Source organism: Mixophyes fleayi, chromosome 1 (genome assembly GCF_038048845.1).
Source record: "Mixophyes fleayi isolate aMixFle1 chromosome 1, aMixFle1.hap1, whole genome shotgun sequence".
In the NCBI taxonomy this organism is placed as follows: domain Eukaryota; kingdom Metazoa; phylum Chordata; class Amphibia; order Anura; family Limnodynastidae; genus Mixophyes; species Mixophyes fleayi.
Genome location: NC_134402.1, coordinates 137,053,875 through 137,076,984, shown reverse-complemented (window position 1 = coordinate 137,076,984; position 23,110 = coordinate 137,053,875). Strand labels below are relative to the sequence as shown.

Here is a 23,110-nt window from a genome sequence, read left to right as displayed (position 1 = left end):
ACTATGTCTGTGCTTTATATACGCTAAACTCACTTCCTATGTCTGGCACAAACACTGCTGTTTTTGAACTGAACGTATCTTGAGATATGTCCTATTCAACATGTGATTGTAAATATGTTTTTCTTACGTGTCTAATCCTACATATGTTATGTGTGCACATGCATCCAACTCTGAATGATTCCCAATGTATCTCTCTCTCCTACCCACTGGTCTTCTACATATGGTATAATAAGAATATTTAATACTTATGGTATAACGTATATTCTGGTGTAGATTATAATGGTATTAGAAGTCACCAAGGAGTTCCATTACGATATAGAGTCAGAGACGACTGAAATATCCTTATTATCTAATGTAAGGTGATCCTACTATTGAATCAGTGAGGATGACTGTAACAGTGTCCAACAGATTATCATAGCAAAACCTTATACATTATATATTATGTTTTATATGTTGGGACTGATGATACTGTTTAGTTGGAGGACAGAGCTGTACTGTCTTTATAGATTTTTAATAATCCTACTGGAACAATTTGGTTTATTTTCAGAAAATTCTAAGCAACCAACCCAGAGATGGGAAAACAACAAACCCCAATATCCAAGACAGGATAGTAAAGCCCACGAGAAGCCCACTGGTATGTATTTTATACATAATTCTCCTGTACAAGTTTCATCATCTAGATGTTATTGACATGTCCAGTATACAAGAGACCGGGGGGTAAATGTAGCATACCCCGATTTGTACATGTAGCTGGAAATCGGCGAGTCGACAGCTAAAATTTAAAGTGGCGCTGCCTTGTAAAGGGAAACTTCCCTTAACAATGCAGCGCCGCTTTAAATTTTAGCTGTCAACTCGCCGATTTTCGGCGACTTGTACAAATCAGGGTATGATACATTTACCCCCGGGAGTATATTTACTAAACTGCGGGTTTGAAAAAGTGGAGATGTTGCCTCTAGCAATCAATCAGATTCTAGATGTGATTTTCTAGAATGTGCTAAATAAATTATAAATAGAATCTGAGTGGTCACTATATGCAACATCTCCACTTTTTCAATCCTGCAGTTTATTAACTATACCCCCCCAGAGTTCATTTTCCCATACAGCTGATATTAAAGCTTATTACTAATGGCTATAGTTTAATTGCATTTGCATTTTAATTGAATTTAGTCCAATTAAGTATTTTCTGAAATGAGGCAAATTATGTGTTTGTTAATATGGGAAATAAATTATTGAGAAAATGATGGAAAAGTATATAATAAGTAACAATAATTTTTGGCCAATGTGCCCAGTAGAGATGCTATAACTGTCCTTGTACCATTTGCTGTGTATCATTTCTCAAACTGGTTTGTCCAATTGGTACAAAAATCTGAAAAATTGCCAGAATTCTGTGAATTTTTTTTATACAAAAATTGAGCTAAATATGAGAAAGCCTTACAGGTTTGACCTGGTTCAAATATGGGTAAGCCGGTTCTTAGATGATTGAGGCAGTTTGCACATGTATGAATTGGCCTCAACACATTGAAGCTTAAAATGTTACATGTTAATGGATTTTAAATGTGAATGGTGAATCTCAAACACAAATGAGAGGTGGTTCCCTTGATTCTAGAGTTTCGGCTTTGGCTGTAAAAGCTAGAAGTCTCTTTGGCTCAGATTTCAGGTTGCAGATGTGAAGTCTAGGAGGTTCCTTGAACCCTTGCCATTTGATGATCAGTTGCTTTTTTTAGCCCGAGTTTCGCAAGATAATTACTCAAGCAATTGGAGGTAAAATCATATTTCTTCCAGTTCAAAGGCTAAAGTACTAAATTTTCCATCCTTTTCTATGCCCATCAGAAAGCCTGTTCTTCCTAAAGTCAGCCCATTACCCCACGGAGGGGGTTAATTTCAGAGGGGAAAGCAGGCATCGTCTTCCAAATACCCATCATACAAACTATTAGAATCTCATGGGTGGATAATCAATTAGCATAAATCCAACTTGATTTTAGCTCAGTGTATGGTTCTTTTGAGTCTTCTTTTCAACACTCACCTCCAGTGAATCTTTTTAACATCTGGAGAAGATAATACCTTCTGACAGGATGGACTGCCTATGCCACCCTGACTGCTGTGTTGCTGGGTACTGGTTGGGCTTGCATTCATACCGTCCCCTCATCTTTATCCCAATTGCGCCCTATAACCACAGTAGGAGGGGCTTTTCCTGCTGTCACCACTGGACTCCTTTGCGGCATCCAGAACCGCGTCCTTCTGTGTAACTCTGCGTCCTTCTAGTGTACCCCCTTGCTGGTACACCTAGGCTGGTACCCCAGACCTCTCACCTTCATATCAGGGTTGCTGTTGATGTTTCCCTCTGGCCTATCACACTGGCCAGAGCCTCTTGTAGTAGGCAAAGACACAACTGTTAGCAGGGGTAACACTGTCCCCTGATCCTAGATGGCTCTGCAAAGACTGATAAATCACATTCAATAATTACCATTAGGATGTAATATTTCCTTTAACCGTGAAGCTACCGCAATTTAAGGTTTTAATCTGGTGTCAGACATTTATAGTATCTCAGATCTCGGCTTTACATACTGTTAATGCACCTATGCAAGTGACTGCGACCACTGTTTAATATGTTATGAACTCCGTCAGGACCTATTACCAGGCAACACTGGGGTCTGTAGATTTAGCCCCACATCCAAGTATGTCCAGTTCCTTTGGAGCAAAACATTTAAAATTGTGACATTTGGATGTAACATTAATATACGTTACATATACAATCAAGTATATTGATTGTATATGTCATTGTTCCAAATGACTGCAAATATAAAATACAATATATACAATTGTGTTTTTATTGACAGGTCAGAATTGTTCTGGGTCAGCTAATGGGATTGCTACATTTATAATGAATCACTGATTAACTATTGGGATAAGAATTATAATTACTGTATCAGCTGACTTGTTTATATATACTTGTGCTGTTCCTGTCAATATATGTTACATATACAATCATATGATACAGAGAAAATTGGGGGTGTCACCTTGCGCTCAAACACATTAGTGAGGAGATGTGCGGAATGGCATAGATATGAGATGCTTCCCTGGGGGAACCAGATGGTGAGAGAGCTCAGGGAAAATGTAACGGTGAATATCAATACAATAATCAATCAAAATTCAAAATTACAGACAATAATGATGCAGATAATGTTAAATGATGTAAAATCAACAGTATGACGATTAGAATGACAACGAACTATGGAGATGCAGATGTGTTATAAAAGTTTGCAGATGGTTAACCGTTGTAGGTAGCGTAAACAGAGTTTGGAGAAATGGTCGTAGTGTGTCTCCAGTATAACGGCAATATGATGCAATTACCTTTGGAGGGTAGTTAAACCGCGTGTAACTATCACAGATGGTTCAATCTTGTCTCTTGCGCCCGATGTGTCCTGCACGTAAGATGTATATGTGACCGGTTCCCGTGGCGGATGCGGAGACCAAGTGCAACCATGGTGTTGCAGGGGGCTGCAGTCGTCCGTTTGTCCGGGTGTCTACGGAGGGCACTACTCGCTTTATGCCCTTCTCTGCTACGTGGGACGCCTGAGTGTAGAAATCCGTGCACGTGCGGTGTACGCGGTTCGGGAGAGACAAGGAGAAACTACATAGTGAAGTGCTGCGAGGAATTTAGTCTTAAACAGAAGAACAACCGCACTTACATTCAGGTGGTGAAAAAAACAGCATATAATACAGTGTGTAGGAGGCGATGTGATGTCTCTGACGCCTTTCGGCCGTATCACGGACTTTCTCAAGGAGTATGTAGTGGCCATGTTCAGTGGTTTATAAAGCCCGGGTATTTCCGTGATTGGTGGGCTTTGCGGGAATGGGATTGGATGGAGAGATTGGGAGGCGGGTGTTAGAGCTGCTGTGGAAACGGTGGGAGGGGGCGGAATGGAGACTGGCATGTCACACTGTTCGTATGAGTACGAGCATGGTGATTGGAACAGACATACAACATATTTGATGGCAGGGTGTGTAAGAGCTCAGATGGGGTGGGGAATACATTGACAGACCATAATAAACAATAAACAATATTATACAATCTCACAGGTGTTTCCTGGGCACAGTTGCATACGTGCTGTGTTGTTTTACAATTGTGTTGGTGAATAGCAACTGGGTGTGTATGAGAACAGGGCAGGCGGAGGAGGAAATGATAAAGGTTATGTTGATCGTGATCCCGTTGAAAGGAATGTTGATGTAGAGGTTGTGGAGAAAAGCCTCCCACAGTACATATAGGATATTTCCACGGTAAATAAACATGCAGTGAAATATGCAATAAGCATAAGTCACGTATTAATGGGAGGAGTGAGGATGTGCCTCAACCATATTTCAGCAAAATGCTGGAGATGCATGATTATTGGACTGCTGGACTGATCGATGGAAGGTCCATCTTGATTGTACAGAATATTGATGGGTGTGTTGATCTGCCATATTGATGTTGTGGACCAAATAGTGGGAGAGTGGATTGTGCCTACAACAGGAGTTACGATTCTGTGAATGCACAACCTTTTTGGCTGTGTGGTGTTATAGGTCCATAACAGACTTCATGTCGAAATCTATATTTAAACCCTGGGGGGTGAGAGTTCTAAGATCATAGATCCATCTCGCCTCTTCTTTGTTTATTTTCCTGATGTGGTCCCCCCCTCTCCAGTTTTTTTGAACTTGCTTGATGGCCACAAATTTCAGACCTTCAGGATTGCATTGGTGTGTTTTCTGGAAATGATCAGATACGCTGTGGAGTGGGTATCCTTTTTTGATATTGCGGATGTGTTCTGAAATTCTAACTTTCAGCGTTCTGATGGTGCGTCCAATGTATTTCAACTTGCAGGAGCATTCTAGCAGATAGATAATGTTGCTGCTGTTGCAGGATAAGAATTGGTTTATGTGGTATTCTTTCTTGGTGGTTTGTGAAAGAAAGAATGCTGCACCATGTCTTTGTTGTAGGCTTTGTCTAGGAATTGTGCTTTTAGGGTTCTGACCGTAATCCTGAGTGTTGGTGCAGTTCCTGTGTATCCTTTCAAACTGTCCAAGAGGGATATTGGATAACCAGTTGGGATGGTGGTGACTGGAAACTAATATATAGCTGTTAACATCTACTTTCTTGTGGAACGTCCTGGTGACAATGGATTGGTTCATATGATAAACATACCATTGGTACTATGTCTACATAGTGAGTATGACATATAAAACACAAATTTTATATAGGGTATTAACATTTTATATTCCAATATTAAACTCCAGAGTTAGGGGGAGACCTCCTGGACTCTGGAGGGACTAGTGTACTTTCCGATAATAGTGCTTACCTGCTGCAAGGTGGGCAGGGAAATGACACAATCTGCCACCACATCATCGAGCCCTGCCCCCCTCCTCTATTTCCACAGTGTCTCCGCGTCTCCTGGAAATTAGGAATAGAAGGGAAATACGGATATAAAACAATCTTGTGTGTGTGTCTACTTGATTTGTTTAACCCATCAAAGAAAGACGACAAAAGAACTCAGCCTTTAAATTATCAATTTACTGCTATTTGTATGTTTGTCAGCTTAGATATATATCAGTGTTTGTGAATTTAGGCCAATATGTGTCTAGGAATAACAATGAATATTTTAATTGTACTTTTCAGATAAAGCAGAACAGAGACAGCTGTCTCCTGAAGTGGAAGATGAGGTGAAAGTCATCATGGCTGTTTGCTATGGAGCAGGTAGTAATATAGATGCTGCAGTATGTAAGGGAAGCGATACGATAGTCAGCAAACATATATAGTATCCAGGAACACTTTACCACTTGGTCAATAGATGACAGTACGTCACGCTGCTGCACAACAGTGTCTGCAGATGGGGGAGATTCCATAAAAAAATTTCCCCGGGACAGGGCTGCAGAGACAGTCTAGGAGGGGGGAAGTGACACCACGGACTAAGTGAAAGCTGCTTCTGTTTTCTATTGGTCCACGGAATCACATGCCCCTGTGGAAAACATATAACACTATTAACCAGATGACTATGCTGGGGGATGTTACACTGTAAAGGTGTAGCGCAGAAGAAAACTTTGAGTATGCAGTTTCCAGGGCTCAGGAATAGCCCACCACACATCGACCCACCGAGCCATGACCTACAGGACAATGTGCCCCAGTCTACAGACATAGTGACAATACACCCCCAAATCTACTCCCTTATCTTGTCCAAGATATAATATAATTATAATATGCTTTGTATTTTAGGAGACATCTATAAAGTTCCTCTAATTGAGGAAAGTACTTTTAAAGCATTAACAGCAGATAGTGGTGACTGGAACATCAGCAGAGCCTCGGATGTTGAACATCAGGAAGGTATACTGTAGCTTTTATTTAATATCCGTATAGAGTACACTTTATATATATATATATATATATATATATATATATATATACATATGGAACACGTTTGTGGAGAACTAATGCCCATGTCCGGTGCTGGCCCTAAGCTCCTCACACTCCGCTTTTCCCCGGTCCCCTGCCAAGGTTACTCTATTGCTTAGACATGCTGAACAGTGTTGAGGAGTGATTAATCCTATTACAGAAGCCACTGATTTCTGTAAATTTGGCCCCCTGGATGCTATGAGTCTATGGCAGATGCCTTCTGTGCCCTGACCACAAAATGGCCTTATAAAGCATATAACTTCATAATATGTAGTCCATAGCTAGTGGAGTGATACCCCAGACTCAGTCCTATTACTTTTTTTAATCTACTGCAGACTAAGCAGTGACGGTGTGTAATTACCCTAAGTAGGTATCAGAGTAGAGGTCCGTTCATGTGACTCTCTTCTAGCCAAGTATACCCAGCTGCTGAAGATCCTTCATGTGAATTCTGATGAATAAGGTGATAGTATCTCTGTGTGCACCTACCTGTACAACTCGGGGTCACCACAAGCACCTTTGACTCCTTTGAATGAAGAATTGTCCCCTTGTTTCACTCCAGACATCACTCTGTAGCCTCTCAGGCCTTTTTAATCTGTATCTAATGCACATTGTATGATGATGGGGATCTGAACGTCTGATTTTATTACAGAGGAAACCTTAGAGCCACTGAGTGACAGAAATGCAGACTGTAAGACTGAGATACCTATAGAGCAGGACACCAAATCCTCAAATGTCAACAGTAAAATAATACTTAAGTATAATCAAAATAATAGATGGAAGCGCTAAGATTTCTGAGCACAAAACCTTACATCCAAAACTAGTGTCCTTGGATGCAGAAAACATTACATTTGTAACATTTAGTGATTGTGTGAACAGTAGACGCTCGGAACAACTGTTCTGCTGAGGTCCCATGCCGCACTTCACAAGAGGCACTCACCGACCTGGTGGAATGTGCCCTCATGTATTCAGAAACAGGCAAACCTGTTCCCTAAGGAAATCATCTAGCAATAGATTATTTGCTTGCAGGCCATCCTCTCTGAGCATCATAGAAGACTATCAGGTCTGGGATTGTGGACACAACACCAGCTAAGACTGACACAGCCAGAGAGTGGTGGTGCAGAGTCTAAGTTAATATCAGTATTCACCAGAGCCCACCGCAGAGCAGGGTGGATGTGGCTGCGTGTATTTACCAGGTCGCGGTCCACCGAACTGGCCATTAGCGTGGTAGTCAGAGCACTACAGGCAGGTACAGAGGTGGAACTAGTCTCCACAGCCTTTATGGTGGATACCCATGATCCTCTCTGTGCAGACCTGTTGTGTGCTACTAAGTAATAATGAATCATGTACTACACAGGCCTAAGCTGGGTTATAGTGAAGGTGGAGTCTGGAGGAGTGTGCCCTATAATGGCATTAATACATTTTAATGCACTTTTATTTACATAATAACCGTAATCAGAGGCATTGTTATAAAGGTGCATGAGCTGTTATAGAACGGAACACAATCCCCAAATACCTAAACATTATAGTCATGGGCTGCAGAGCTGAATCACAGACATAATATGGGTCATGGGCAAAAAGTGAAGAACTTTACTTTAATCTTTAGAGACAAGCAATATTTAAAGCATGATCCTTATATGTTTCCTAATTGTTTACAATATGTCTTCTCTGCTTTTCAGGTGGATCCACAAACAGAAGGTACTTAATATGATAAGACCACAGATCTGATATAATACAATATACATCACAAAAGTTATTTAGCTCAATACATTGATAGTTTGATTCTCATCAGCAAAACAATCCCCCAATATGAGAACAATTTCCTCTCCCCTCTAATGATTTTTTAAGTACCCCCCAGTCAGGGTAACAGACAACAGTACCCTGCAACAACCTCCCACATTATTACTAAGAAATCTCACAAATGGGTTGGCTATGGGGCATCACCTTGTGGTACAAACACAAATGAGGACATATATATGTGAATATACATCATGGGTCTTATTCATCTTCTGGTGTAAGTCCATTTGTGTGCCGTATCTTGTGTGAACTAGCTCTGTACATGCTCAATAACGGACCTTATGTCAATTAATGCAATTGCATACAATTCATGTCCAAATGCAAATGACACTTACGACTGCGGAAATGCGGCTGGTTCAAGTCCTGGGTATCTCGTATGTGTGCATTTGTAGTTGTATCATTTGCACCAGCTACAGGGCAGGTGTCAGTGCCGACTGATAGTGATGACTGACACAATATCGTCTTTGTATTAAAAACTACATGAATGCGTGCCACTAGATAGCACAGAACATTTCTATGTAAGTGAGAGAAAATATCAAAACATATTGTATGTACAGTATGCATTAAGAACATCCCGGTTTATGTATTTAATGTAAAAAAAGGAAAAAACAATTTTACTGATGATTATAGTACTATGAATTGTTATTTTATTTTAAAGAATATTTTTTTTGCATGTCTTCTGATGGGACTGTATATTGTGCATATCCTGCACCGTGTTCTGTCTGCTAACATATGACAAGTAACGTTTAGGCAGATGTATCTCAGATGTATCTTGAGATCCGCCTGGATTTAAATACGGTCGGAACTTCTGTGCTCGTTTTTTAACCACAAGTTGCGTGCAGGTTGCGCCTGAACATGAATCAGGCCAAAGATATATCTAAGTACCTCAATGACACAGAGATGAAGGTTACATTACTATACAGACGCCACAAAATCTGTCCCTCCAATCCTGATGTTTTTTCTTCTAAACTATAACACATTTATTATGTAAGACATTTCTGTAAAATCAACAATTTGCCTTCGTGTGGTAACATCTGTCTTCTGCTTCTTAACAGGAGCATAAAAAAAAGACTCTCCATGGCCTTCCGTGCAGTAGCCAGGTGAGTAACCTTATTAACAGTCACCATGACCTCACAACTAAATTGAATAGCCCCCACCATCAAATAAACAGCCCCCACCAATAAATTAATAGCTTCTACACCCAATAAATGATTAGCCACCACTCTCACCCTTATATTAATAGTCCATGCCCCCACCAATATTAGATTAAGAGCCGCCCTCCCTCTACACTTCCCTTCCTACATCTGTATCTTGTCTACGTGTAATTGCGTACCATGTGTGACGCTATCAGCGGGTGGGAGGGCGGGAACACACAGGAGGAGGGGAGGATTGGATTAAGTGACCTGCAGCCCCATGTAGTACAGTGACTAGTCCTGGGAGAGGGACCAGCATGGTAATCAGTATTAGCACCATGTCCTGGGTCCTCCACCGATCCACTCTCAGGATGGGTAGTTTCTGGGCAACTGGTGCTTGCTGCTTCCTCAGCAGACATTAACAGAGCACCATACTACCAAGAGAACATTCTGCCTACATATAAATCAAGGACTGACCTGACCCCAGAGGTAAAGCGGTGCAAAAAAACTTAAACAAATATGTCACATATATACTAACTGACATGGCGGTATACATAATGGTAACACAATCTACAAACTTGCTATAAAAATATCTCTAGGAATAATCTATGTAAACCAATGAAAAGGAAAGTAGTTATCATTAAAAGGATATTTATATATATATTTATTTAAATAAATGAGTAATATAAGTACATACATAAAAATCGTACTGCTCTTATTATCCTAAGGGTTGCCAGGAGTATGGTATTTAGCACAGGGCTTCTTTGCCCTGGGGTCACCACACGCGTTTTACAGACCCAATTTCCATAGGGAATCCCACCCCATGCTCTAAAATGTGACTTGTAGCTGTACTTACATCTAAATCTAGATCAGGCCTTTAGTCTGGGTTTATAGCAATATAACAGTGTAATACATCTGGTATTATAGATTGTTTGATCACATTATGTAATGTAGTAATGTGCATTTATTACCTATGCCATGATAATCTGGAGGACAGAAGAAAAGCCCCCTACCATACATTTCTTACTGAATAAAACAAAATGTGGGGACCTCTCCTGTGATCTGATATCTGCACCTACACATTATCATTCCTTCATTAAATAGCATCAATCAGCTAGAGAGGTCCCACAACTAATCCTATCAAATGAAGCCATAAACCTGAATGACCTCATCCCAATCCAGAATCCTGCAGACACCACACAATCTAGGAGTATGAATCCCAAGTACTGTGGATGTCAAGGAACCAAGTATCTGATGGATGAAATGGTTAAATAATCAGAACACGTGTATTAGCTATAAGGACATGTGGGTAACAAGAATAATACTATGGACTCATAATACTACTGTAGTTCTTAACTTAAAATATCTTTAGTATGTATGAAAATCTTTACAATTAGATTGTCACTTTGGTATGAACTAATAATTACTCAGAGCAATTCTCTTTCACCGATTGTTATCACGTCTCATTTTATTTTCCTTCTTTTTCAGATTCTTCTGCTGCTGCTGCATAAAATAAAAATTGTTTTTTTAATGTATGAGTAGTTTTGGGAAGTCTGTATTTAAATACATGTTTTAACCCTCTGTTACCCTTTTTCTTACTTTTGTGGGTGTCTTATTAACTTACTTATATATTACTTAATGGGGAAGTTTCTAACGTCATCGCCAGGGCCGGACTGGCCATCTGGCAAATGCCAGAAGGGCCGATGGCTATATGGGCCGGCCCGACTCCCCCTGTCTTCTTGGTGGCTGGAGGAACCAGCCACCTCTGCTGCGCGCTCCCCAGCTCCCTCCCCCGTTATGCTGTGCAGCCAGTTACACTGGTGAGTTTCCTGTCTTTTTTAATTTGTTTTTTTTGTTTACTGAAGACGGGGGGGGGGGGGGGGGGGGGTGCCGCGATTCTCAGGGGGGGGGGGGTCGCGGGGGTGCCGCGATTTTCGGGGGGGGGGGGTGCCGCGATTTTCGGGCGGGGGTGCCCACGATTTTCTGGGGGGGGGTCGCGGGGGTGCCGCGATTTTCGGGCGGGGGTGCCCGCGATTTTCAGGGGGGGGTCGCGGGGGTGCCGCGATTTTCGGGCGGGGGTGCCCACGATTTTCAGGTGGTGAGAGCCAGGAGTGCTGGGAAAGGGGGTGAGAGCCAGGGAGTGCTGGGAAAGGGGGTGAGAGCCAGGGGGTGCTGGGAAAGGGGGTGAGAGCCAGGGAGTGCTGGGAAAGGGGGTGAGAGCCAGGGGGTGCTGGGAAAGGGGGTGAGAGCTAGGGGGTGCTGGGAAAGGGGGTGAGAGCTAGGGGGTGCTTGGAGAGGGGGTGAGAGAGCCGGAGGGGGTGCTGGGAAAGGGGATGAGAGCCAGGGGGTGCTGGGAGAGGGGGGTGAGAGAGCCGAAGGGGGTGCTGGGAAAGGGGGTGAGAGAGCCGAAGGGGGTGCTGGGAAAGGGGGTGAGAGCCAGGGGGTGCTGGGAGAGGGGGTGAGAGAGCCGAAGGGGGTGCTGGGAAAGGGGGTGAGAGAGCGGAAGGGGGTGCTGGGAAAGGGGTTGAGAGCCAGGGGGTGCTGGGAGAGGGGGTGAGAGAGCCGAAGGGGGTGCTGGGAGAGGGGGTGAGAGAGCCGAAGGGGGTGCTGGGAAAGGGGGTGAGAGAGCGGAAGGGGGTGCTGGGAAAGGGGTTGAGAGCCAGGGGGTGCTGGGAGAGGGGGTGAGAGAGCCGAAGGGGGTGCTGGGAGAGGGGGTGAGAGAGCCAGGGGGTGCTGGGAGAGGGGGTGAGAGCCGAAGGGGGTGAGAGAGCGGAAGGGGGTGCTGGGAAAGGGGGTGCTGGGAGAGGGGGTGAGAGAGCCAGGGGGTGCTGGGAGAGGGGGTGTGAGAGCCGAAGGGGGTGAGAGAGCGGAAGGGGGTGCTGGGAAACGGGGTGAGAGAGCTGAAGGGGGTGCTGGGAGAGGGGGTGAGAGAGCTGAAGGGGGTGCTGGGAGAGGGGGTGAGGGAGCGGAAGGGGGTGCTGGGAAAAAGGGTGAGAGCCAGGGGGTGCTGGGAGAGGGGGTGAGAGAGCCGAAGGGGTGCTGGGAAAGGAGGTGAGAGAGCCGAAGGGGGTGAGAGAGCCAGGGTGGTAGGGGGTGCAGGAAGAGGAGTGAGAGAGCCGGGGGGGGTAGAGGGTGCAGGAAGACGTGTGAGAGAGCCAGGGGAGTAGGTGGTACAGGAAGATGTGTGAGAGCCAGCGGAGAAGGTGGTGCAGGGGGTTAAGTGAGAGGGACAAAGGAGAAGATGGTGCAGGGGCATAGGTAAAAGAAAGTGTAAAGAGAGAGACATCTTAAGAATGGAAATGTCAGGGATGCAGCCATCATAAAACACAAGTAGTAATGAAGAATGGAAATGCACAGAGGGGACAAGTGTTAAAAAAAATAAAAAAATCAAGCCTTCATACTCCATTCACTTATATTTTCTATACCCCCACTCCTAAATTTCTGCTTCGACCACTGCCCTCTATTCCTGCTCCCGACTGCCTGTGTGAGCTGACAGCTGCTGATCCCTCCTCGCCCAGCGCGCCCACTAGGAGAACAGAACACAGGATGCCATAATCAGGTAAGTTCATATATTTTCTCGTGTGCAATATGTTTTTAACCATCCTTTCTTGAACTGGGGACACTACAGCGTATCCAATAATGTTTAACACTATGTATTGCTCATTATTGCGCTGTAATGTTTTTTGCATATTTATCTGTACAGAGATTTTTAATTAAGAGGAAAAAACATTGCTTGTCATAAATTTTATCTGTAATTGTGTCAATATATCTATTTTTGTTTGCATTGTAAATGATGTATTAAGCTGCTCTTGGGACTCACACTCAGTATCTGATATGCTGTAGCAATTTTTATTTGTGAATGAGTTTTTATCTGAGCTTTACTAATGATTTGGGGGCACTACTATGCCATAATATGATTTGTGGGCACTTCTGCATGACCAAATATGAATTGAGGGTAATACTATGTGGCATAATATGACCTTGGGGCACTACGATGTGGCATAATATGAACTGGGCACACTACGGTGTGGCATCATATGAACTTCTGCCAAAGGCAAGTCTTTCATTGTTGAATATGATGGGAGCCCAAAGAAGTTGCTGTATCGGGGCCCAAAATTCCTCTTGTCAGCCCTGCCTGTGAGTCAAGGCGGTAGACGCCTCCAGGTAAATAATCTAAATGTTTCCTATCTAATCAAACTGATGGATCACATCCAATTATTTCTCACCCACCTCCTCTATCCCCCTTAATTTATATACTGTGTTATTTAAAATGAATAGAAAAGACGCATATCCAATTACTGTAGTAAAACAAAAATATTTTTCTCTGTCATTTTGCTGTAGATGGAAATACTTTTAATGCGGCCGTGTGGATTCAACTGATCATTCAATAGTTATGTTTTTTTTAGATATATGTTAGTTTTATTTCATGTGGAATGATTCATGAAAATTCTGCCATTACTATTTAATTGAAGGAAAAGGGTACCTGTTACCTATATGTGTGTGTAAGTACTCTGTTCGTTGTTGCTATTTTGTGGGAGATTTGAAAAAAGCAAAACATTGTTTCCTACAGTGGCGTCTGTATAATTGGTGGTATTGCTGTAGTATGGGGTGGCGTGCTGATGGCAGTGTTGTAGTGTGTTTGGTGCTAGTATTGCTAATAAGTAGGAGAGGGTATTGCTATAATGTGGGGGTGATGCCGGTTGCTGTAATGTGGGGGGTGATGCCGGTTGCTGTAATGTGGGGAGTGATGCCGGTTGATGTAATGTGGGGGGTGATGCCAGTTGCTGTAATGTGTGAGGTGATGCCGGTTGCTGTAATGTGGGGATGATTGATGTAGTATGAGTGTGTGTGGGGGGTTATTTATTGCTGTAATTTGGGTACTAATAATGTATTGTCATGGTGTTTATTGATGTAATTGGGGTGCTAATAATGTAATGTTGAGGGTCATTAGGAGAAATAAATACCCCCCCCCCCCACACACACACTCATACTACATCATGTTGTACTGCGCCAGCATCAGTGTGCAACAATATAGTGCATGGAGCCCACAACACGTGGGCCTGTGTGCTTTAAATGCCAGGGCTGATTTTTAGTCCCAGTCCGGCCCTGGTCATCGCTGACTTCTTACCAGGGGACTCAGACCGCTTGGTCTGGGGAAGATAACGCTGATGACTGTCACATCGTAGCTTCAGATGGATCTATACTGGACGCCTAATCTTGCTTGTTCTTGCAGCTTTGTTGTTGGCGCACTCCTGGAAAGTTGAAAATCTTGTGATAATGCAAAATGTTAACAAACCCGGAATTATTAAGCTCTTGAGTTCAAACACAACACTCCATTATGGCCAGATAAATCTACCCCACAGCACAGCCATATAGCAATAAAATATCTGAAAAATTGTTGTAAAAGAGCTATAAGAGAGCTAAGACAAACATCTACCAACCCCATCCGACTAATATTTAACAATCTAGTGATCGCTGAGAGCATCCTTGTAACCGCCACACAATACACAGCTCAACCCCGCCCCTCCCCCCACAAACTACTCTATTTTTTAAATCTCCCCTCAACCATTTCATTGACTTCCTACTCAGCCACCCCCAGACATCCACACTCACCCAGTGACATTCAGGCACAGCTGCCCTTGTCTTTATACATGACAGCAGCCTGCCAACACATCTAATTGCTGTTAGCTGCCTATCAGTGCGGGCTGCGGCTCTTAGTCCGGTCTTGTGAGAAGTGGTAATCCTTATCTCACAGACTGAGGACCGTGGCTCGCATGGACAGGCAGCTAACAGCAACCTGATTTACTGCTAGACTCCCTGTCATGTAATAGTGACTGCTGGGGCCACATAAAGTATAAAAATCCATTGGCACACCCCAAAACCCTGCGCCTTAAGCTGCAACATGTTTAGTCTATTGGTTGATCAGGTCCTGCCTTTGGGTCAATGAATTTGCTATGGATAACCGGCCTACTTTACAGTATAACACCTCCATTGTATGTCCAAATACAGTACCAGCTGTGTACAGTGATACTAATCAGTGGGACAGGCCTTGATGAGCTATGTATGAATTATTATTATTATATTTTATTTATATAGAGCCAAGTATATTACACAGCTCTGTACAGAGACTATGACAAAAGAGGCCATAAGCCGAAGCACTTAAAATCATGTGTGTGTGTGTGTGTGTCATGTCATGCACATACCTGTTCGGGGTTAAGTCATTTGTATACCCAGCCAATAAGATCCACAGGGAGGGTCCTAAGCTTCCCTCTATGTTCTCTCTGCAGTGTATGCTGAGTCCTTGTTTTTCCTGCACCGAATACCTCCCTCTCACCCTGCTATGGTCATATGGTTAATTTAATGTTGTCATTAACATCTTCTTTCCCGGTTACAAATAAAATAAATATATATATCTATACACATATATATATTTTATGATATTATCACAGTAATATGAACATGAACATCAAAGGAGGGTGGGTGATGAATAGAGGGACCTCCACGTTATGCAGTCATTAAAATCAGTCCCAGCCCCTTTGAAGCTTACAGTCTAAATTCCCTCACACACACACATACAGACTAGCATCAATTTTGTCAGAATCCAATTAATTTAGCAGTATGTCATTGGAGTTTGGGAGCAAACTAGAACACCCAAAGGATTCACGGGGGAACATACAAACTCAACACAGATGGAGTCCTGGTCAGAATAGAACTCATTATCCCAGCTCTGCGAGGCAGCAAAGCTAACCACTACGCCACCGTGCTGCCGAGCTAGGAGCTATGCCACTAATTACAGCACTGGGGGGGTTGTTCAGAAATCATTTTATTTATTAACTGACAGTACCTTAAACCATATTTGATCCTTTATACTTTATAAGGATATTCGTATGTCTATCCCAAGCATGTTTAAACTGCTCTACTGTATTAGCCTCTACCACCTCTGTTGGGAGGCTATTCCACTTATCCACTACCCTTTCTGTGAAGTAGTTTTTCCTCTGAACCTACTTCCCTCCAGGGCCAGTGCATGTCCTCGTGTTCTAGTGTTCGTGTACATGGTGGCCACAACTGACGTAGAACAGCTTCTACACAGAAAATACATCTAACACTGTAAAATGTGTTGTTGGTTTAACCACATGCCTCAGTCAGCGCTCTGCACATATATGTCTGGTCATCTGTTCTGTTGCCCACACAGCTTTATCTGACTAATTACTCCCTTCTGTGTGGTATAGATGCTACAGTTAATGACACGAGTACATACGAGTATGGTGCGCAGAGCATTTTCAGTGTACTGTATAAATGATAAGTATTGCTGAGTATAATGCTGCCTTTAGGGATTGAGAAGAAGGAATTACTCTGCCCTTTCAAGCAGATTCAGAAAAATTATGTTTGGGTGCAATGTAATTGTTAGGACATAGTGTTACTAGTTATACATAAGAAAATAATAGACAATAAAGTTGCCCTGATACAAATCAAATCAAGATGATACAGATAAGATACCTATCCTATAAGTATTATATATATATATATATATATATATATATATATATATATATACATACATATATATATATATATATATATATATATATATATACTGATAAGTCCTAATGTGTGCTCCAAACACTGCAATATATAATAACAGTCCCAAAGATGAGTCTGCAGCTTCTCTCCCGAGAAGAACAACAGTGTATCAAATAGAAAAGGACAAAAGTTGACTTATCTGGAGTATAAAATCTTCTTTCTTCAATGGTCTTATATAATGATTCTTGTTTGCTGTTGGTTCTACAAAACACCCACATATCAACCAGACACCCAAAAATCAAGGCCAAAAGGCTATTAATGTGAAGTAAATTATTTAAATTTTTTAAGAACTGAAGTTAAAACCTGTAAATTGTATAAAATGGTCAATAGCTTATCTCAAATCCCATAGATACAGGAAGCTGAAAACATCTCCGCCACATCCACGTCTGGAAAAGGCTTCGTACAACACTGTCCTCTCCTTAGGGATCTCTACAATTTCTTTTGCATCGGAAGTATAGCAGAGCACGTTGTGGGAGGCTCTGAATTCCCTCACACAGCGAGGATGTTATAACACGCTCCCTCCCTGGTGTCTAGTGTTGTAACGTGTCCTATTCCTCCTACCACCATTAGAAGGTCCGACTGAAGGGAGAGTGATTGGTTAACAGTTAATTGCTTGGCAACACACTGCTACCGGCGAATGGCAATGCAGCAATACATAAGTTGGGTACGGGCAATTGTGTTTCATGGTCTTTGATCTGTGTGCTCCGATGGGAGGGCCTTTGCCTATGAACAACAACACCACCAGGAGGATATTTTATTGTTGAAGATACATTAATGATGTTATATGTTAATTAAATTAAGCAGCAAAATAATATATATATAAAGGTGATGAAAGAAAAGAAATGTGAAATTTATTTCTTCGATCTACTTCTTACTGTGACCCCCATCGCGGCGGGGCTTCAACAAAATCGAGCTGCCAATCGACTTCACCAAGATGGTGGTGCCAGGCCTCCATGCCTGCCTACATCTAGGCTGCTAGGAGGAGGGAGGAGGATATAAATAGTATATTGATTTTACAGAAACTTGTTTAAAGATTGGGAAACTGAAACTGACATCACCTTAACTAATTCTATGATGTCATGATGATTTGTAGATTGCTTAGAGACACATATGTTCTAAAAAGTACAAGGAGTTATTAGATTACTGTTATGAGGCCAGTTCAAACCAACTTGTATGATGACTTCACTCTGATTTATCTGTTTGTTGTGGGAGGCCCGGCTTCCCTCGCATAGCGAGGATGTCATAACCCGTTCCCTCCCTGGTGTCTAGTGTTGGTAACATGTCCTATTCCTCCAACCACCATAGGTGGTCCTGCTGAAGGAAGAGTGATTGGTTAACAGTTAATTGCATGGCAGCACACTGCTACCGGCGAATGGCAATGCAGCAATACATAAGCTGGGGACGGGTAATTGTGTTTCATGGCCTTTGGTCTGGGTGCTCTGATGCTTCTGCTTCTGAAAAATCAAACTTCATAGAATAGAGTTCCAGTTTCCAACTTACACAAATTTCATGGGACACACTAACTTACATTTCTGTGACATTAAAGATGAATAAGTAACCACCCTCCTCCCTTAGCAGGAGCAGCTCCTAAACATCATATGAATAGAATGCCCCTATGTACTGTTGGATCACTGTAGAATTAAATACAAAAGACATAGCAGCAAAAAAAAGCAAGATTTGAATTTATTGATGTCACAACTGTAGTCAAAACCATACTTGTCAATAATTAAAACGTTAACAGTGTTTGCAGCTGAAAATGTACAATAAGCAAATTCTGAAGAGCTAGCATAAGGTGCTGATTCTGAATATAATAGTGGTTATATTAATAGGGTGGCACAACAAACCGGTTCAATGGAATTTACTTACATTTAGATAAATATCAAAATACAGATAAAGTGGGGGTGGTGATGATGACAATGGATCAGTTTGTAGTTTGCAATCTTCTCCCAGAAGTTATCCCCGTGTCCAGGGCCTGATTAAGGGTTCCAGCCGCCCTAGGCTAATACACCGGTTGCCGCCCCCCCCCCCCCACCCCCCTGCCACCCACCACCAATTTATAAACAGTGGTCAAAGTTTTACAATGAAGACGGTAGAAGTGGCTGTATGGCATAGAACAGTCTATACCAGCCCACTTCCACCACTGTGTGTATGTGTATATATATATATATATTTATATATATATATATATATATACACACACACACATACACACACACACACACACTCACACACAATTGTACAATATTAATACATAAAACACAATTAATTCTGCAAACATATTAAAATGTCATTACAGCAAGATTCTGCAGTGAAAGTTAGACAACTTGCGCCATTCTCTTACCTGATCTTGCAGCGTAGACTAAATGATACTCTTGCTTGTACTTGGAGCGTTGTTGCTAGCTGGCTGGATTCTGGAAACTTGGAGTCCTGTATTGAAAATATGCAAAAATTTTATTATAGGGAAAAATGTTAACAAACCCTGAATGATACAAACACAACACTTCATTATGACCAAATAAAAGAACCCCCTAGTACAGGCACATATAGACAATAAAATATTTAAAAATTATTTATAATCATACACTAACATCTACCAGCCCCATCTGTCTAGTATTTAACATTCTAATGAGTGACCACTGAGACTACAGAGAGCATCCACGTCTAAGCCACACAATACAGAGAACATGTCCCCCACAAGGTATGTCATCACCTACCCCAGTCATTTTTGTAAACCCTCACCAGAAAGTTTGACACCCCATTCATATCATCACCCACCCAACCACTTATTTGCTCACCCACCCCCCAGCCAATTAATCACCTCACTTTAACAAATCCATTAACCCTCCATAGCCAATCCATTAACACCACCCCACTAGCTAGTTCATCAACAGTTGCAGGTAATTCAGTAACCCCCCCTAGGTAAATTCATCAACCTGTTGCAGCCAATACATTGCCCTCCTCCCCCCCACAATTCTTCAACCCACTGCTGACAATTCATTAACCCCTGCCCAGTCAAATTGATCACCCCATTGCAGGCAGTGCATTACACCCCCCCACCTCAATAATCAACCTACTGCAGGTAAATAATTAACTTCCCCCCACACACAAATTCATCAATCCATTGCAGGCAACACATTTCCCCCCCCCAGGCAGTTCTTCAAACCCATTGCTGCCGAGTCATTAATCCCCTCCCCACACCAGTAATCCCCCCCCCCCTACACAGTTGCCACCTGTATCACATCCTCTTCCTTTATATTCTGGACAGAATTTACCTGGCTGTCTTCTGCTCCTCCTCTCTTCAGACGTTGGAACTTCTGTCTTCTGACAGACAGCTAACAGTAATCCGAGGATGTTAGCTGTCCTGCCAGTGCGGGCGCGCTGTCACTGCTTAATGTGGTCACGTGAGATGTGATAATCTCTAGTGACCACACTAAGCAGTGACAGCGCGCCCGCTCTGGCAGGACAGCTAACATCCTCGGATTACTGTTAGCTGCCTGCCTGCTTCCTAATTGGATCCGCTGACAGTCGGGACCGCCCCCTAGAGACTAAGGGGCGGCCTCGAGGTTGAAAGAAGAAGGCGCCGATCACCGGTAATTAAAAAAAAAATTAAATCTAATAACAAATGTTACTGTGCCCGGCACTGCGCCCCCCTGGACCCAGCACCCCAGGCTGCAGCCTGGTCAGCCTGTTGGCTGATCAGGCCCTGCCCGTGTCTGACATCCTCCCCTATTTCCTGAGCATACATTGCTTCCTCACCCCACCACCCGACACAATGCTGCTTGCTATGACAATAATACATTCACTGCTTTATTTATCTCCAGTAATACTGGCAGAAGAGAAACAGGAGTAGTGATAGTGATCACATCATGATTGTTAGGCATAGGGGGGATGAAATAAGCACATGCAAAATTACAAGGTGTGCACTTGAATCAACCTATGCAACCATGGACAAACAAACAAGAATTGTTATTCCACTCTGTGATCAAAAAGCTCAGGTCCTGTCTTTCAGGGATTGGGTGAAACGGCCGGATAAATCCTGACAGCAGTTTATGTTGTTGCTACATTATAGGTTAAGCTAAACAATGACTCAGTAATGAATATTGCATTCATACCTGGCACTGATTTTACACCAGCATAGATAATAGGCTCAGGAATGTATTAACTCAGTTCAGGAAAAGTCAGAAAAAAATATTCCATGCTTGATTCTTACAGGTAGATTAGTAGGTGTCACAGCGTTGAGGGAAGCCACTTTCAGCTGTTTGTTCGTGAAATAAGGCTCTTGTGTTTGTGTATGATGAACCACACAGGTGTAAAAGAAGCATGTCGGTCGTCTCAACGTTTAAACTGAAAATAAATTATTAAAATGTAATCATGAAAGTACTGAGCATAGTGACGGCAAAACACAAAGAGCAGAGATAGTGGTGATACATTAAAGGATAGAGCATACCTCCCAATTGTCACTACTCCATCGCGACAGTCCTGATTTTGGTGGCCTGTACTGATCAGTGGAGGATAGACATAGAGGAGTTTTCATTTTTTGTAATGTGTAGCCGGCCGTTTTGCACCAGCGCCTCCAGATATTTATGATGACGTGGAGCATTTAGGCTGCGATTCGTTGTGAGGGGGAGTGGCTAGAAGTTGATCTGGTGTTTGGGGTAAATGTGGGTGTTTTGGGGTCACTTGGGCAAGACATACAAACTTCCTACAAAAGACACACCCACTGAGCAGTGTACGATATACTCCCTCCAGCAGTTTGACCCTCTTTCCAATTTTCAAATGTTGTGAGGTCAGGAACAGAGAAAAGATTTTTAAAAAATCCTTGTTTTACAACTGCTGCATCCAATATTTTGTGTACATATCTCACTATGGGACATTCAGGTATGGCACATTTACATTTAATGTGTGACTTATTTAATTAATTTCATTTTTGTGAAATAAAATTACTTGGAATACTTAATCCAACAAAAAAATCATTTGTTTATTAAGCAGGCCAGATTTTATATTATAACAGTGGGATTGTAGTGTTCGAAGCAGCCATGTTGTGGTTTAATTTAATATTCATGAATGCAACCTATCATTTAACTAGGAACCAGTGACATTGCTGGCAGCCATTTTGTAATCCAAACCAATATTCATGAACCAATATTACTATTGATAGGCAACAATCCCAAAACTGTAATTCAGTCCACAAACTGGATATATCCTCTTTATATAGTACATTTAGCCAACTAATTTTGACAGAGACCATTACTGTTCTATATGCATTAATGGCATTGCTGTAAAAAGAACTATGAACATTGAAGACTTTTTACAGGAGCCTTTGTTCATAATTACTATGGTTACCTCTGACATTAGTATGTCTGCTAACATTTCAGATTGAAAAAATTAGGGCAAAATATTCCATGCCTGCTCGATGACCAAGCTACCCCAGTTTTCAGTGAGCCCACACCAGTTTTGGGGGAATGTATAACTGTTTAGGTCTCTGAAGATCAAGACTGTCCTGTGATAAGTAGACACCTATCCATAATCTTAAACTAAAGGATTATTATTATGCAAGTTTAATGGGGTTTTCCCAACTTAATATCAACATTCTATTTCCTATATGTACCAGTTGGATTTATACTTGTAGATTTATACTTGTCAGTAATTAGCATGCCCTGCTCACTAGATGGAGAACTGCAGATCGCCAACTGTGAATGAGACTCGTGACAGATTGGGGCTTTCTATGTCGTGTACTCATCCCTCTGTCACTTTCCCAGCCAATGAAAATGATGTGTAGACAATTATAATTGGTCAGTTATTTGAAATGGTTTCACTGATTTCAAAAATGTTAATGTCCAACAGGTTTCCTTAATGTGAAAGTTCCTACCTTTTCTCATTTTCATTCTTGCTGTAATGATGCAGATCAGTACTGATACTAATGCAATGATCAGTACATATACAATTTTGACCCAAATAACAAGATACATTCCTTTGCACGTTGTACCTGTAAAGAGTTCATTAAAATACAAGTTAGATATAGGAATTTGGCTTCACTTAGAGATGTTTTTGACATCACAAACTTCCTGTAACAATTTCATTTTAGGCTCACATGGTACTCTGTGCTGGTGGCGGGCCAAGCCTGGAGGAAGACCATAGAGGGTGAAATGCGTTGCTTGTACTTTGGTGAGAAACATCGTGC

The 23,110-nt window shown here is 42.2% G+C and overlaps 1 long non-coding RNA gene across 1 annotated transcript; it reads left to right on the top strand.

Moving 5' to 3' along the window:
• The first annotated feature begins 552 nt into the window (after positions 1-552).
• On the top strand, positions 553-6,517 carry LOC142106069 (uncharacterized). The gene is made up of 3 exons (XR_012679735.1): positions 553-634; positions 5,660-5,728; positions 6,245-6,517. It is a non-coding gene; the product is annotated as an uncharacterized LOC142106069 (long non-coding RNA).
• The last annotated feature ends 16,593 nt before the right edge of the window (positions 6,518-23,110 follow it).